Source organism: Chionomys nivalis, chromosome 6, assembly GCF_950005125.1.
Source record: "Chionomys nivalis chromosome 6, mChiNiv1.1, whole genome shotgun sequence".
NCBI classification, from domain to species: domain Eukaryota; kingdom Metazoa; phylum Chordata; class Mammalia; order Rodentia; family Cricetidae; genus Chionomys; species Chionomys nivalis.
Genome location: NC_080091.1, coordinates 13,251,638 through 13,270,018, shown reverse-complemented (window position 1 = coordinate 13,270,018; position 18,381 = coordinate 13,251,638). Strand labels below are relative to the sequence as shown.

General features: G+C 41.4%; 1 protein-coding gene across 1 annotated transcript in view; it reads right to left on the bottom strand.

Moving 5' to 3' along the window:
- Acyp2 (acylphosphatase 2) overlaps nucleotides 1-18,381 on the bottom strand; it is a 157,098-nt gene that overhangs the window by 48,252 nt on the left and 90,465 nt on the right. The window lies entirely within an intron of this gene.

Below are 18,381 nucleotides of genomic sequence, written 5' to 3'. Positions count from 1 at the left end.
AGTAGATGCTATAACTTCCGGTTAGTAACAGAAGTAAATGGTCATTTCCCTTCTGCTTCCTTGAATCAGTTTAAGCAATCAGCAGTCAGAAACTGGTATCCTGACCGGCAAAGCCTGCTTCCTTGGTCACAGAGCAGAGACAGGAAACAGTGGGTCTACCTGGTAAGTAGGAGTCTTTAGTATTAGGCATGTTCCCTGAAAGAGTCAGCTCCAGTATGAGATCTTGGAAAATCACTGCGTGATCTTTAAAAGTGCCAAGATCTTTAGTTGTGTTCTTTCAGCTTCCTGTAACAGCCACTCATTGAAAAGTCCAATGAATGCATGAAGTTGGACTGTGTGGCTCCTTCCCTCATCAGAATGCAACATAACAACAGTAGCTGGAGAGACGGGAACTTTAACTCATAGGCCCCTGCTGCGCAGTCTTTAGTTAGTCTACTTACAACAGTTTAAGTGTGGCAACAATCCCAATTTAGAATATGATTCAACTTAAATTTTTCAAATTTATATTAGTGTGATAGTGGTATTGTGCATGTTAGCTTTTATTATCAGCTTGGCATAAGCTGGAGTCATCTGGAAGAGAGAGCTTTTATTGAAGGAGTCCATAGATCATGTTGGCTGGAGGCATGTCTGTGGTGCATTATCTTGACTACTGATGCACTAAGAGGGCTCAAAGTGGGTGGCACCATGGGTCCTGCTCTGGGATCCTGTTTAACTTCCTGTCTTGCCTTCCCTCAGTGGGAGACTGTGACCTGTAAGTGTAAGCCAAACAATCTCTTCCCTCTACAAGTTGTTGTCTGTCTGAGCATTTTATCATAGCAATAGAAACCAAACTAGAACAAATACAGCAGAAACCACACTTGAAATTGGATTTTTTTTTTCACTATGTGGAATTTGACTTCCGCCCTTCTTAGGAGTCACATTGCCAAGTGTCATTCACCTGTGTCACCGTCCCTCCCTCCAATGTTTCATGCATTCTGGCCTTCTTTACTCCTGGTTCAACTCTTGAATCACACTTTCCCTCTTTCCAGAATGTGCTGTTTAATCCTCAGTTTTGTCTTTGGAGCATCCTTTCCTGATCAAGTTTCTCTAGTGTACCCTCCCTGTACCATCCAGTATTTTGTTTTTCATCCCTCATGGTAACATTTAATTCTCTATAAAGTCAAATCTGTTGATTAATGTGTTTTGTGTCCCTTAGTTCACCAGCTCATCTTTTAGGCGGTAAAACCCTTCAGTGCCTAGAAATCTGTCATGTTCTTGGCCCTATTTCTATGCCTTGGCACATTCTTCTGGGAATTTATAGGACAGCTGATGCTGGGCTTCCTGAGAAGAAGGCTGCAGCAATCTCGGTTCCCCAAGGAGTCCTCATGAGGATCCACAGCCTCTTAAGCCTCAGAAGCAGTCACTCAGCTACCCTAAGATAGGACAGAGGGCGAGAATGCTATTTGAATCTTTCCTATGCCATACCATCCTCTCTAGTGTTGTGACCAGAAATGTCAAAGAACTCACCAACATTACCATACTACAGTCAATAAATTGCATGAGATATTCAACACTTGATAGGGAACTTTCCCAACTAACGGTAGTGGAAGTATACTAAGTATATTTAAGGCAGGCAGGCTAAGTGCTGACATTTGGCAGATGAGATACACTCAACACACTTTCAATCTAATGGTACTTCTAACTGGTGAGGGTATAGCCTCAATGTAACTGGAGGACCATCTTTGCTTGCTATTTAGAAATTAGTGAAACGGTGGGCAGAGAACAATCTCTGGAGGTACTTTTATGGGTTGCATGAAAACAGTTTTTATAGGACATCCGTCATAGTAGAATGAACGAGCAATTAATAGTGTTGAATTTATAAAAATTGTTTAGAAGTACAAAAGTTTAGAGAAGGAAATACAACTATTATAATTTAGGCTTCATATGGAAAACCTAAGGTATTTGGCTAAAAATGTACTATGAACAATAACATTTAGTAAGGTAGCTAGGTACATAGTTACTGTGCAAACATCAGCAAACTTCAGGTGCATAAAACAGTGAGCTAGAAGATGAAGTGGGGAAGACTCCACAGCAGCAAGAAAAGGTGGAATCTCTGAGCAAACACTTAAGATGTGTGCTACATTTATAAATATTTCAAAAGCACTCCTGAAAGGCATGAAGACTTGCATAAAGAGAAAGGCCTGCTTCTAGGAACATTCAACATCATAAAGCTCTCAGTCTTTCCTAAGATAACCTGGATATTTACTGTAATCACCACAAGAATACTAAATAATGAGGAAAGGTGGGAGTCAAATTTTAAAAAACCTAGAGTATACATTAAAAATAAGACAATAATTTCAAGCACTGCTCATCAAAAAAAGGAAAAGGGATATTCCTAACACTCAATATAAAATACTAAACTTACAAAATAATTAAAACAAGAGTAGACACATGAATGAATAGAATAATAGGATGGCGAATCTCAAAACAGACCCATGAGTACAGAATCTGACGTTTGAAAAGCATGGCATCACACCTCCGATCTCAAGAGCAAACTTTTCTTGAGAAAACCAGCGATGTTTTACAAAGCGTGCTGTTTTTATGCCATTGCTCTACCCTAACCAAAGCAGAAAGACTTAAATTTAAAGGATGAAAACAATAAAAATGCTATAAGAAAACAAGGGAGGGCAGGCCCAGCTGCAGGCTACAAAGTGGAAGCCCTGCAGGCAGGCTACACCCCACCTCCACTACCCACCGTACCCTGTAACCTCAAAGACCCCCTCTGCTGCCCAAACCCACCGATCCATCATTTTTCCCTTGGCCCGCCACAACATCAGCAGCCCCTATAGGCACAAGCACCATCTACATTAGCTGTAAAACAGATGGAAGGAAAGGCACAGGCACAAACCACACCAGTAGAAAGAACAGACTCTTGGGCTTAAGCAAGGCTCATACCAGCCAGAAGAATTGGACGATATGATGTATTTAGACACCCAAACCCCCATAAACCTCAGCTGAGACAACCCTACTGGGCCTGATGACCAGCCAATCACCAGAACCCTTGGCTATTCAGGCCAAAAGACAATAAAGGAAACAGATAATAATGGAACAAAAGAGCCATCTAATAAAGACATCACAAGAATCAACAACTGTACCTATAATTATCTCAAACCCAGGTGGTTATAAACCAGTGTAAGAATATAGTCAACAACATAAAGGGTAATATGGTACCACCAGAACCCAGTGGTTGTACAACTGCAAGACCTTAACATCCCAATGCAGATGAAGTTAAAGAAAATGACCTTAAAAATAACTTAATGAATATGATAGAGACAATAAAAAATTCCCTTAAAGAAATTGAGGAAAAGACAAACAAATTAGAAGAAATCAACAAATACCTTAAAGAGAACCAAGAAAGCCAAGGAAAAACAATCAACAAGTGAAGGAAACAGTTCAAGACTTGAACATTGAAATAGAAGCAATAAAGAAAACACAAACTGAGGGGATTCTGGAAATTGAAAATCTGGGTAAGTGAACAGGAACTACAGATGCAAGCATCACCACCAGAATGCAAGAGATGGAGAGAGAATCTCAGGCATTGAGATACAATAGAGGAAATAGATTCACCAGTCAAAGAAAATGTTAAATCCAATAAATTCTTAACACAAAACATCCAGGAAATCTGAGACACCATGAAAAGACCCAACCTAAGAAGAATAGAAATAGAAGAAGGAGAATTCTAGCTCAAAGGCACAGAAAATATATTCAACAAAATCATAGAAGAAAATTTTACCAACCTAAAGAAGGAAAATCCTATGAAGGTACAAGAAGTTTACAGAACACCAAATACACAGGGCCAAAAAATAAAATCCCCTCACCACATAATAATCAAAATAGTAAGCATACAGAATAAAGAAAGAACACTAAGAGCTGCAAAGGAAAAAGGACAAGTAATATGTAAAGGCAGGCCTATCAAAATTACATCTGACTTCTCAATGGAGACTCTAAAAACCAGAAAGTCCTGGATAGATGTTTTGCAGACACTAAGAGACCATGTATGTCAGCCCAGACAACTACACAGCAAAGCTTTCAATCACCATAGATGAAGAAAACAAGATATTCCATGACAAAACCAAATTTAGACAATACCTATCCATGAATCCAGTTATACAGAAAGTACTAGAAGGAAAAATCCTACTTAAGGAAGTCAGCTGCAACTTCATATGGAGAAACAAAAGGTTGCAAATTAGTAATCCAGGGATTGGTTGAAGAAGGAAGCTGCCTTCAGATTGTTCCATGTGTATTTGAACCAAAACATCAAAATTATATGTGCATCCTGACAAATACAATCTTATTTTCCATTTTAGTTGAAGAAACCGAGAACTATAATGGCAGCAAAGCACATGAGTGGACCAGTATGTGAACCCCACCTGTGACGGACACGGTCTTTCAGGACTCCTAAACCCTGGAAGGACAATCTACTTACTATGCCTGGTTTTATTTTTTTCTATTTTTTGTATGCATGCACATGGGGTGTGTGCACATTTTATGGGCACATGTATGTGTGTAGCAGTGCACACCTGAGTGGAGGCCAAAGCAGGATGTCAGGTGTCCACTTCTAACATTCTCTGTCACTGAGCCTGGAGTTAGGCTGGCAGCCAGCAAGCCCCAGCAATCCTCCTGTCTTCATGCTACATCTACCAGGACTGGGGTCACAAGTGTGCACAACTATGCCCAACTTTTTCCATGGGTTCTGGGAGATTTGAACTCGGGTCCTTGTGATTGTGTAGCAAGTGCTCTTGTTCATCAAACCATTTCCTGAGCCTGTTTTCATCCTTTCTGCTGCTGTGTAGAAAATGAAACTGTAACTTATTCTTCTGTAAAAATGACATCTAGAATGATGAGCATGGGTTTGACGACATTAACTGAAATATAATGAGCACAGCAACCTGCCCTTTTCCAGGCATGCAATAATTATGCACACTTATTGTGCACATGGTAAGTGCACAGCTCATTTCTTTTCCTGTACCATGTGAAGTGATTTCATAATTGAAACATATTTGATGAAAAGATTTGGCACTGGTTTATCCTTTAAAACTAAAACTTTGATTACTCAAAAGATGAGTGTGGGGGCTAGAAAGATGGTTCAGTGGTTAAAGCACGCACTGGTCTTGCAGAGAACCTGAATTTGGTGCTCGCAGTCAGCTGTAGCCTCAGCTTCAGGGGCTCTGGCACCCCTGATCTCCAAAGGTGCCTGCATTCACATGCATGGATCCAGACATCTACACACAACTTTTTGAAAATGTCAATCTTTTTTTTTTAAAAGATTGTGACTACTATGCTCATGAAATACAAGGAGGAAAAAGAGGGGGAAAAAAATCACAGAACTACTTCCTGTGCTCCTGTTTACTGCTGATGTTAGAGGAACAACATGGTAGGAGAGACCTTACGGCAGTCTGAGACAGTCTGAGAGGGCCCAGAGTGCTGTGACTCTTCCTCAGGGGATCGTTTTTCACGTGTGCTTCCTGAGCACCCGAGTACAAACGCCAACACATTTTATTAGGAGAGGATTTACCTTTAAGGTCAATGTTTCCTTAAATAAGGCAGTAATTTTAGAACAGTCTGAGAACACACCGCATTATAAGATTGTTAATTTTATGGAAGTCTGGATGCGGTTCAGCTGGCTTCTACTATAGTTTGTCAACATATGCCTAAATTAGATATTAATTCATTTATAATTGAATTGGCTTCGTTAAAATGCTTTTTCATTACTTCTCAATCAGAAGCATTTGGGAGGTGGGCAGTGTCAGAGGACAATTTGCAGGACCAGTTTCTCCTTCCACCACATGGGGCCTGGGGATTGAACTCAGGCGGTCAGGCTTGGCAGCAAGTGCAATCTGGTATTCCTTCTCAAAAGCTGAAACAAGTTCTTCAGGCAGTGCCATTGACACTTGCTCTCCATTTAGCCAAAAGAAGAATGGAAAACAAAATGAACCCTCCACAAATAAGGACTTCTATATTAAAGTGAAGAAAAAAAGAAAATGGACAAAATTCTTTACCCAAACAAGAACAGATGTATTCACTCGGCCTAAGCACCTGCACAAATGCCTAGAGGAACATGAAGTATCAGGAAGCTCCCATATAGAAGATAAAGTGAGCCTATTTTGCAGTTTAAGCCACAGAAGCTGGAGTAGGGGGAAAGGGGGTGGAGAGAAGCCAATGCACTGTTAGGTAACAGAAGCCCCAGCGTTTCTAACTCCGTTGTCACTGTTGGTGTCTATCCACTGGAAAGCCATTCACAACACCAGCCAGTTGCTTCCCAAATGTATCCCTGTGCAGCCAGGAATTTTAACTCATCGCATGTATGATGAAGTAGGGGGTGGGTTTGTTCCGAAGAACAGTAACAATGGAAGAACTCAGTGTTGGGAAATGAGAACGAACAGCGTGGTCAGATAATGAGGGCAGTCTCAGAGTGGCTGGCGAGCGAGTTCTTCAGAGTACGAGAGTCTGGTGTGCTGCTCTTGGGAGACAGTTTCCTGAGCCTCGTCTTGTCAAGGTGGCTAACTACACTTGTGGATGGGTTCCTAGGTTCACTCGAAACTGACAAGCTATTATTCTCTTCTCATTTGGGCGAATGTGACCTAAATTTCATTTCTAAAATACAGCACTAAGATCACAGGGCCACACCCTGCCCTGTGAGCATGCTCATTCCACTTTCCTTCATCTACTGACCACATCTACTGACCACACCCCTGTGAGCATGCTCATTCCACTTTCATCTACTGACCACACCCTTGTGAGCATGCTCATTCCACTTTCCTTCATCTACTGACCACATCTACTGACCACACCCCTGTGAGCATGCTCATTCCACTTTCCTTTATCTACTGACTACACTCTGTCCTGTGAGCATGCTCATTCCACTTTCATCTACTGACCACACCCTGCCCTGTGAGCATGCTCATTCCACTTTCCTTCATCTACTGACCACACAGACAAGACCACACTTGAGCTTCATTATGAAGAGAAATTCCCACCTCATAACACAACTCCAGGTCCCTGAACCACCTGAGTCACACTTTCTTCTAGGGATTACTCTAATTTTTAAATGATGTACATACATGCAATTTTTGTCCTAAATATTTTAGATTTAGGATTTTTTAAAAAGTACTTCTCAGGAGAAATTAAAAATAAATTCACAGAAAACATGGCATTTAGAACTACATTTCTATCAATTCTTCTTTATTCTATTATGAAAATAGCTCATTTGGCTTTTTGATTGACTTGCCCATGTCACCATGGGTGGTAAAGTAAGAATTATATTAAGTATTAGTTTGGTTGTGGTGATATCCTGTCCTTTATAACGTTGGTGGCTTAGACAGCCCCCTCTTAGCCATTATAAGCTCAGTATTTGTAGCAGGGAAACACAGCACACCCTTGAACATGCTCCACTAACTCACATCAGACTCCAACAATCCAGTTGCAGAGGTGGAAAATGGGGGTTGCGCGTGTGGGTAGCTGGTCTCCTAACATTTCTAGGAAGTGTTTGTCATGAGATTTATTCTAGACTAGAAGATAAATGGGTGGCGGTGGGTGAGGCTTTCGGTTGATGACTTCATCAGCTCCATTTCTGTTTTTAAACAGCGCGTTTGTTTGAAGCTGGATAAAAGAATAAGACAGAGACCATTCTTGTTCTCTTTTAAGCAGCTGAGAGTCACAGTGTGGCGTCACTTCTTTCAAGCAGGATCCCTTTGAGACATTCCTGAAAAAGCTGCATAACCCATGAAGATCAGCAAGGCAGCTGACCTCTGGAAACCCTACAGAGGACCATGAGCGCCACTGAGGTGAGGTCAGGAACATTCTCGGCAGATGTTTGTCAGGAAGCTTTGCTAGCAGATTCCCTCCAAGGAGGAATGTCACAATGTCGTGTATAGATCTAGGCACTAGAGGCGAATTTATAATTTCAGAAAGGGAATTTACAAAGATGTTTTTGGAGATCAGAGAGGGTTTTCTTTTTGCCCATAATAAATGACAAAGTCATATGAGTCCCTAAATACATATACACAAATAACAGCCCCATAAGCCATAAAAGAAATAAGGCCAGACGGTAAGAACCCAGGTACTGTTATTTTAGCTTTTGTGTTTTAGGTGCTCACAATATTCTAACAAAATTGTTTAATATATTTAACGTGCAAACAGAGTTAGAGAAGCCAAAGGAAAATGGAAGGATATGTTTAAAGTTGTTAATACACACACACAAACACACGTGCTCCAAATTTCCAACCTGTGAACTTACCCCTTAGAAGAGAATGGGGGAGTATTTTCACGTTATGTAGAGGAGTTTTATCAACACTCTATTCTAAGGAGAATACTCCTCTCCCAAGTTGAAGCAGCTAAGACACACGAAGGAATAAAGAACAGTGAAAAGGCCATATGTGGATAACTGAGTTTGATGAATATTATAATTGCTATAATTTTAGGAGATTTTAAGTATATATTAGATGAAAATATGTCAATATCATATAAGACTTTTTTGTATAGCAGACAAAGGTGACAATAAGGGAAAACATAATTAGAAATAGGCATATTTAAAAATTATAAACACTGAGTTCTGGGCCAGCAAGAAAACTTAGCAGATGAGGGTATTTGCCATGAAAGCCTGATGAGGTTCAATCTCTAGACGCCATGGGAGGAGAGAATCTCTTGATGCCATGGGAAGAGAGAATCTCTAGACGCCATGGGAGGAGAGAATCTCTTGGTGCCATGGGAGGAGAGACTCTCTAGACGCCATGGGAGGAGAGAATCTCTAGACGCCACCGTGGGAGGAGAGAATCTCTAGACGCCATGGGAGGAGAGAATCTCTAGACGCCATGGGAGGAGAGAATCTCTAGACGCCATGGGAGGAGAGAATCTCTAGATGTCATGGGAGGAGAGAATCTCTAGATGTCATGGGAGGAGAGAATCTCTAGACGCCACCATGGGAGGAGAGAATCTCTAGATGTCATGGGAGGAGAGACTCTCTAGACACCATGGGAGGAGAGAATCTCTAGACACCATGGAAGGAGAGACTCTCTAGATACCATGGGAGGAGAGAATCTCTAGATGCCATGGGAGGAGAGAATCTCTAGATGCCATGGGAGGAGAGAATCTCTAGATGCCACCATGGGAGGAGAGAATCTCTAGACACCATGGGAGGAGAGAATCTCTAGATACCACCATGAGAGGAGAGAATCTCTAGACGCCATGGAAGGAGAGAACAGGCTCCATAGCTGTCCTCTGACCACATGTGTGCTTCAGCATAGGCATGCCCACATTCATGCACATATCATACTCACTTGAGCTTCTGCACAATCCCCACACACTAATAATAAATAAAATTAAATTTAAAAAGTTGAGCTCAACAGTAAACAAATAATAATTCCACATTTTAATGTACCTAATAACATATTCTAAAGTTACATATTAAATGATATTGATGAAATAAAACAGAAGTAAAAAACCATAGTGAGAAACTGGAACATAGTATCTTTCAGATATATCAGACAAAATGATTTATAGGATGAATAAGATTTGGACATGTGACTCAATAGTCATATGTACCATACTCTAAAGTTGCAGAATGTACACATTGATTTTGAATAGGCATAGATCATTATTATTTTTTTTTTAAAAAAAATCAATCATTTGTGAAGAGGGTTACTGCATCCATCTGAACAAGTAAGTGCAGGTGTTGTGTAGAGATAAGTAGGGAGGCAGGGTTTAAGTGCACAGCTGGATCAAGGAGGCTGGGTGAATTCATCTCTGCAGGAGCACTCTCTGTAAGGGAGCAGTCCTAAGTCAGCAAATGTCTGGCAGAGAAAGCTCTGGTGGACCAGAGGAAGGCTGTCATTTCCCTGAGCCTGGGGCGGCGGTGAGGGGTGGGGAAGGGGAGAAGAGCTTTGCTAGTTCCCTCTGAGTCTCTGGTGGGACAAGGGGTAGGGAGGGGCTTGGTTGTTTCCTTCTTGGTCTGACCCTAGGGTCCTTGACAAGGTTATGACCATATCAACAACACAGTCACTCAGAATTTCAGGACTTCCTCTGTTTCCTACAGGATTCCCTGGAGTTACAGATGATTGTAAACCGCCATGTGGGCACTGGGAACAAAACCCAGTCATCTGCAGGGGCAGCAAATATTCTAACTACTGGGGCATCTCTCCAGCTCTCAAACCCTCGCAAAATAAAATCTCTGATTGCAAAGAGAATTAGACTGAAAGCCAATACCAAGAGATACTTAGAAAACCTATAATAAACCACTCAATATGGTTACTAATAACATATGGGTCAAATAAAGAGGTCACAGAGGCAGATGGACACTGTCACCTTCAGCAGCTTAAGAGAATTCCCTTAATGTTAGAGACCTTAATTCAGGCAAATCTAGAAGTTGTGGCTTCAGTGCAGAAAAGAACCTGAAGACTCATCAGTGTTGTGAAGAAAAGTTGGAGTTTATTAAAGACCCTTTAGCATGGATCTTAGGAAGAAGGGCTAAGAGAAACAGGGGCACCCAGGAAGGGTAAGGTATGCCTTCATCCAGGCATGGGCCTCTCAGAGAGGAGCCCCCGTTGCCTTACTGTCTTTACAATAGCCATAGACATGATTTTGTTGGGTTTTAAAGTAATTGTCTTCAAAGAGCTACTTAGATGAGACCTCTGGGTCATTCCTGAGAGGCACGAGACTCACTACAATGGATGAGGTAAAGCTTTGGAGCACAGAATTAAGAAGGGGAGGTTATCTGTAGCAGAAACAAAGTTAGTAGTCTTGCTTGAGATTCTCAGAAAACAGGGGCTTGGAAGGAAGAACAAAATGTACAAGGACATATCCGTTCAGGCATTAAACCTGTTTTATTGTTTCACATCTACGTATGAAATCTATAGTCAGTAAATTTATATAGTTTCAAAAATAAGTTTAAATATAAGCTTACATATCGTTTATAAAATAAGCGAATATTAACTTAAACTGGGCCATAACATATATGTATTACAAGTCTATCAAAGTATGTGCTTATGAAAATTAATCTTTCTGCTCTATAGCCCTTGGACATCTAATGTCACTGCTCCTTGATGCCATGTCCTGCAGAAGCGGAAGCTGTCATGGTGAAAAACAACCTTAGTAAAATTACTCTTTTGTCTGGAACTGTAACCCAGTTGGGCCACTCTCTAATGGCCTACCTGGCCTACTGCCCTTGCTTCTCCTGAGCAGACTCTATTAAATTAACCCTGACTCACAGCTGTGCCTCTGACTGGAGCCAGACAAAGTCGGAGAGATAACATAAACCCCTTATCAGGAGCACCCCGCCCCTGTCCTGAACTACAGTTCCTCGGATTTTATCCCGGTCCAGTCTGCGGTGACAGGTGTCTCTGCCTGCACCTCAGTTTCCACTTACTGAGTTTGGGCTAGCGCCACAGCTGCTAGGCTTACCAGTCCACGGGAGACACAGCAGTGCGCAGGACTCAGTGCCTGTTGGAAGGGACCTCTCTCTTCTTACTGTTATTTATTTATTCTTTCTTTCAATTTTAGAACTACTTGAATGTTTGGGCCACTTCCTCAACAATTTAGGACTTAAGATTCAAGACTTGCTGACACAAGCGCCTCTAACTGAATTATGAATCTATTCTCAAATTCTTAAGGCAGCATAGCATCTTGGTCAAGGGTGGCTTCTACATACAGGTCCCAAGTCTGAAGCGAGCACGTGTATGCATGACTTTGTACACATTTTATACACTTTGACTTTCTATCTTCAAAATGAGGGTAATGGCAGACCTCTCATACACAAACATGTAATCTGCAATGCCATGTTAAACAGACAGTAGTCAATAAATGCTGGGTGCTGCCATTACCATGGCTCTGTCTATCTGTTTCGTAGGCCACACTCCTGCCACTCGGCTCCGTGACGGAGATCTCCTGACTCCGCATGTCTGTTCCTTCCAGATCTGCTTCAAAGATGAAGGTCTATTCTTTGTAATGAGGTTATAGTGAATGGGATTATTTCCTAAAGAAAGAAGGCAATTTGTTGCTTGAGCTATTTTTTCTTTCAAAAATAAGTAGGCTATAGTCAACTCTCTGAACCTGTTTATACTGCTTTGTATGTAAAAGATGCTACTTTCGTAGACAGTCCGTCATCTTGGCTTATCTAGAAGGACAGCTAGGGCTTCATTTTCAGAGAGTACAATTTGAAAGTCATGCAAAATCAAAGAAATTATAATATATATATATTTATATAGTGGATTTCGTGTGTATTTTAATAAATTAAGTTTGCTTGAAGATCAGAGAGTAAAAGAGCCCCACTGGTCAGCTTTACAGACCAGGCAGCAGTAACACATACCTTTAATCCCAGAGGCCACACTAGTTGCCATAGAAACTGGATGGTGCATGCCTGTAATGCCAGTGGTGCACACCTTTAATCCCAGCCCCAGAGAGGAATATAAAATGGGAGGAAAGAGCTCTCAGACAGTCTCATTCTGAGATTCCTGGAGGCAGAATCATCATTTCTAACTGAGGTTGAGGTAAGAGCCAGTGGCTGGTTGCTTTGCTTTTCTGGTCTTCAGGTTGAACCCAATATCTGTCTCTGAGTTTTTATTATTCGTGCTGCATATATAATATACTATATATTACATAGGGATTATTATTGTTATTGTTATTATTATTATATTTAGTACTGGCCTGCTCCATTCCTACATGGTTATTTTGAGTCTCAGTCCTGGAACTTTTAAGCCTGTGACTAAGAGATTGAACCTATAAAAGAGACCTACAGACCTTAACATATCATGGAATACTTACCAAATATGAATGGATACATTTTAAAAATATGAATATGTGTGAAGATTAATGCTAACAATAGTCACTTTCATGATTCTATTCTACGCAATGTCTCTACCCTTATTCACACAGAGAACAATAAATACTGTGGTTTGATAAAGCCTTAGATATACTGCTTCCCTCTGACATTTTAAGGTTTTATCACAGAATATTATGTATATGGCTTTACTGGAAGCAAGGAGGTCAGAATTAACGTGTATTTCAGGGCTGGAGTAAAAGGGTGAGAGATAAAGTGCCTGAGCTGCAGATTCCCACGAAGAGCTGAACCAGAATCCGGTCTCGACACCTGCCTAGCTAACTGCCCTTGGGAAAATAGGGCTGTGCAGACGGGGCAGTGGTGGCGCACACCACTAATTCCAGCATTTGGGAGGCAGAGGCAGGTGGATCTCTGTGAGTTCAAGGCCAGCTTGGTCTACAGAGCTAGCTCCAGGACTGCCAGGACTGTTACAGAGAGAAACTTGTCTCAAGAGAGAAAAAAAACACAAAAACCAAAAAACAGAAAAAGGTACTCAAAATGCATAGGATTTAAAGTTACACATAGCCCAACACTAACTTCCCAACTTAAACTCTGAAGCAAGTACTCAACTTTCAAATTAAACTCAACAGTAGACATTTGCATAATTTTCCAGAAAATATGCACAATAACATAAAAATAAATATAATAAAACATCAAACTGTCAAACAATTCTACAAACTCAAGCAGTTTTTTTCAGTATACCAGCCAAACTTGACAAAATTTTTAAACCAGAACACATACACACACACACACAATCTCTAAGCATCAAAATGGGTGTACTGGGCTCAGCTGGATGCCAGGAATGACACATGATTCTCAATACTAACTACATCTCAAGCCTGACTTAGAAGTAATTCTGACCCATGCTGCTCTCAAGGGTACTGAAGTATTGACTCACAGTATGGGAGTTGGGGTGTGATGGGGTCTTGAAGGGGAAGTAGCCACCGCTCACTCTAAAACCTGGGGCAGGTCGTTGGATTGTAAAGGACTCTGTGTCCCGTTCCAGGGCTGACCTCTGCCACCTCCTCCAGTATTTCCTTCTCTCTTTGGTTTCACTGAGGGATTGGTTACTAGAACCGTGAATCACTCTGCTGTCCTGCTCGGGAGCCTGCACAGACAGCATATTCACTGCTGCTTAAAATTAGCGCTTGTTTCTTATCAGTAGTGGCTCGACTCTTTCCCGACATCAACACATTATTGAAAGTTCAGTACTGTAAATCCTTTGTCCTTCCCAACTCTGCCCTTTCAAGCCTGCCAGAAATAACAAGGGGCTGTCTACCAGAAAAAGCCAAGTCCTCCCAAACGCACAAAACTCCCAATGCTCAACCTCTTCAAAGATGGGTCCAGACTTATCTTGAAGTTTTGAATCCTGAATGTGGGGCTCAGGATTCAAAGGAGCTCATACATGCTATGAATTTATAGTAACACAATGAGGATTTCGACCACACACGTGCCACGCTGGGATTTCTGTAGCAAAGAAAAACAAGGAAGACCAGCACGCTTACACAAGATTTCATCTTCCCCCCAAAATTAAAAATAAAATAAAAATAAAAGATTTCATTTCTAACGGTGGGCACCAAAAGTGACTTTAACCAGATCCAGTAGGGGATTTAATTCGATATTGGATTGGCCTAGATTAGTGCCTCTGATTACTTGGCTTCTTTCAGAATGTCTTCTTCCCAATTCCCACACACTGCATTTGCACAAGAAAAGTGAAAGCTTCTAATTTGTTCAGGAGAGAAGGTAAGTCAGAATGCAATTGTTAAGGCATTCTGGAGTAAAAGCTGATCACTACTGGTTGTGAGAAGTTCTTGTTCCTAAGTTCTCTCTTCAGTATGGCTACTGTATGACCTATACATTCCCTGTAAAGCCTATCTATCAGATAACATGGGATGGGGCTCAGTGTGCACTAAACCCTGGATGTGATCCTATACTGCATAAACTGGATGTGGTGGCCTGTGTGTAATCCCAGCATTCGGGGGGGGGGGGGGAGAGGGTGAAAGAACCAGAAGGCTAAAGTTATCCAGAGCAAGGTAGAGGTCATCCTAGGCTACTGGTGCCAAGGTTATCCAGAGCAAGTTAGAGGCATCTAGGCTACTGGTCAAGGTTATCCAGAACAAGGTAGAGGTCATCCTAGGCTACTGGTCAAGGTTATCCAGAGCAAGTTAGAGGCATCTAGGCTACATGAGACTCTGACTCAAAACACAAAACACCCCACTAAGTATCACTAGCAAGTAAAGAAACTTAATACAAAATATGAAGTTAAAAATCATGGCCAAAGAGTTAACATGGTAAAACTAGAACAAAAAGAAATATGTTGTGACAATAATGTCCATGAAATGTGAAAAGATCATATTAAAAAAATCAAACATGACAACTCTAAGGACTATGCTGATGCTGTTACTCATTTATTATTCTTTAAAAAGTTATAGAATTTTGTTGTCTTAAATATTTGCAACATTTAAAAATACTGATCTATGTGTATGTGTGTGCCCAATTTGCGTGCCGTGACAGTGTAGGTCAAAATAAGGCATTTGATTCACTGGACTCCCTGGAACTGGAGTTACAGACAGTTGTGAACCACCATGTGGGTGCTGGTCACCAAGCCAGGTCCTCTGGAAGAGCAGTAAGCTCAACAGACATTTTTTTTCTTGTTTTTGTTTTTAATCTGAGTGCCTTAAAAAGTTTAAAAGAGGGTTAAAGTTATATTTTAAGTTTTAATCACTGTGCTTAAGAGATCTATAAAACAAAAATGACCCTGACCTGTAAACCCTACTTGCCCAAGGACAGAGGACTTCACGGGATGCTGGGGCTGTTCATGTAAGGGAATCAGCCGCCTGTCTCACTTCTGTGCACAGGCTGGCGGTCCCCACTGCACCGGATGTGCTTGGTCACACGTAGGTGGGAGGTGGGAATCACACAGGATTTCATTTTCTCACAAACTTGCTCATGTGCTCTCAAAATCTTCATTTGGCAGTAGGCACATCAGGATGTATGCTTGCCCCTGATTGGACAAATCTGTAGTTGGCAATAGTCACATCAGGATGTATGCTTGCCCCTGATTGGACAAATCTGTAGTTGGCAATAGTCACATCAGGATGTATGCTTGCCCCTGATTGGACAAATCTGTAGTTGGCAGTAGGCACATCAGGATGTATGCTTGCCCCTGATTGGACAAATCTGTAGTTGGCAATAGTCACATCAGGATGTATGCTTGCCCCTGATTGGACAAATCTGTAGTTGGCAATAGTCACATCAGGATGTATGCTTGCCCCTGATTGGACAAATCTGTAGTTGGCAGTAGGCACATCAGGATGTATGCTTGCCTCCGATTGGACAAAGGTGGGAAGTGCATAGCCTTGTGTGTTTTACCTTTGTAAGCACTGAACTAACGTAATTTGTAACCATTCTCTGTTACGGACCTGGTTATGGTCCATTGTCCTGGCCAGTGTTTAATAAAGCTTGCTACAAAAAATTGTAGTAGTGGTCTCATTCTCGCCGGGTGGGAGTAACTCTTTCTCTGCCTCCAACCACACTCAGTCTAGCCTGTATGGAGCCTATGGGTCCATGGCCAGATGAAGACTTGTTTGAAGGCCAAGCTCAGGATCTTGTCATTTTGTGTCTCAGTCACAAAAACAGGGTGTTGAGCACACTGCAGATACTGAGCTACCACCTGCACAGCAGAAACCTGTGTGCCACCAGGGTCAGTTAACCATGGCTATGCCAGGCTGGTGGTTTCTGCCATGCCAGCTTTTAAAGGTTTGTTTCTATTTATTTTTTATATGTATGTATGTATGTATGTACCTGTACGTATGTACGTACCTGTACGTACGTACGTACATCTGTGTATCACCTGTCTTCCTATTGCCTGTGGGGAACAGATGAGGGCATCAGATGCCCTGCAACTGGAGCCACAGGCAGTTGTGATCTTACAATGGGGTGCGGGGAACCAGAACCCAGGTTAAGAGCAAGTGTTCTTAACCACAGAACTATCTCTATAGTCTCTGGACCATCTTTTAAATGTTTAGGATGTGAGGCCTGTCGACTTCCAGTCACTCTGCAAGAGTGGCTATCAGAATGACCTTTCTTTCCCACCATGGTCACTCACATTAACCTTTGCATCTGATTCTTATCAACACTTCTTAAATTATTTTATTGTATTTTATGTATTTATTTTATATGTATGCACTATGTGTCTGTGTGTGTGTGTACACAGATGTGTGCATGTACCTTTCATGAGACAGGTGTGGAGGTCAGAGGGCAACTTACAGGAGTTCTCTCTTTTCATGTTTTTTCTGTGTAACTCTGGCTGTTCTGGAACCTACTCTGTAGACCAGCAGAGATCTGTCTGCTTCTGCCTCCTGAGGGCTGGGGTTAAAGGTGTGGCCACCACTGCCCGGCATGACCACACTTTTAAAAGAGAGGGGAGCTGCACACTTTTGACATGTAGGGAATGAGGGTTAGTAGTTTACAAGTTTGGCCAAGTTTCACATAAGCGAAATTACTTTGTCTACAGTCTTAGTATTGACCCAACTAGCGGGCTTCCCTGCGATGTTCCACATGGAATCTTACAACACATCTTCCAAACGCATCTCACATGCAGGGGCCACCTCATCTTTCATGTTCTGTTTTTTATTATTGTTTATATATTCAAATATCCCCAAATGCAATGCTTTGTTTAGTAAACAGAATAGTGTTTACACAATCAGAAAACCCAGGCTTCTATGCTCATGGAATGTGAGACAAATGAGTTCTCAAAAATCCATTAAAGCAGTACCTTAGGTAAGAAACTAACGCCTGCCAATTACCAGGCAAATTGTTCCAGAAGTTAAAGATGAATAAATTAAAATTATATTAGATATGAGATATAATTTAAGGTTTTTTTTTTTGTCAATTGGTATTCAGCTGTTTCCCATTAAAAATAATCCTGACAGGAATTAAAATTTCAGTAGCAAATGCCATGATGTGAGTCCTGGGCCTGTCCTGTCCAGAGGCAGAGAGCAATCTCCAGCTACTTCTCAGTGCTACAGAGCAGTGTGCTTTAGACTATCTAAAACTGTGTAGTGTCTAAATTCCGGTCTTACAAACAAACCCAGTTCTCAAACTCCTGACATTCGCTCTGAATAGCTCATGGGGAATGTGGACTGGAAACAGTTACAGAAAAAGCTGACATCCAGACTGATTTGGTAATTTTTGTGAAACCCATTTTTAGAAAAGAGGTGGGAAGCCAGCACATTCTAAAGAAGGTTTTCTCTTAGTTATGTAAAAGCAAGTATCGTTTCTAATCTGAGAACAGAGTAGCACTTTCTTATATTAGCCGGCTTTACTTCTCACCATTTAAGGTTAATTGAACACAATAGTCAATGTTGAGAATTCAGTGCAATTCAATTTTAAAATGAAAATCGAGCTCTGTGGAGACTGTCAGACTAATGGACTAATTCCAACTCACACTCTTTCCCAAGAGTCTCACTATTTGTGCAGTTAATGGGATACAGACAGTGGATGCAGATACATACTGATACCCAGCTGGGGTT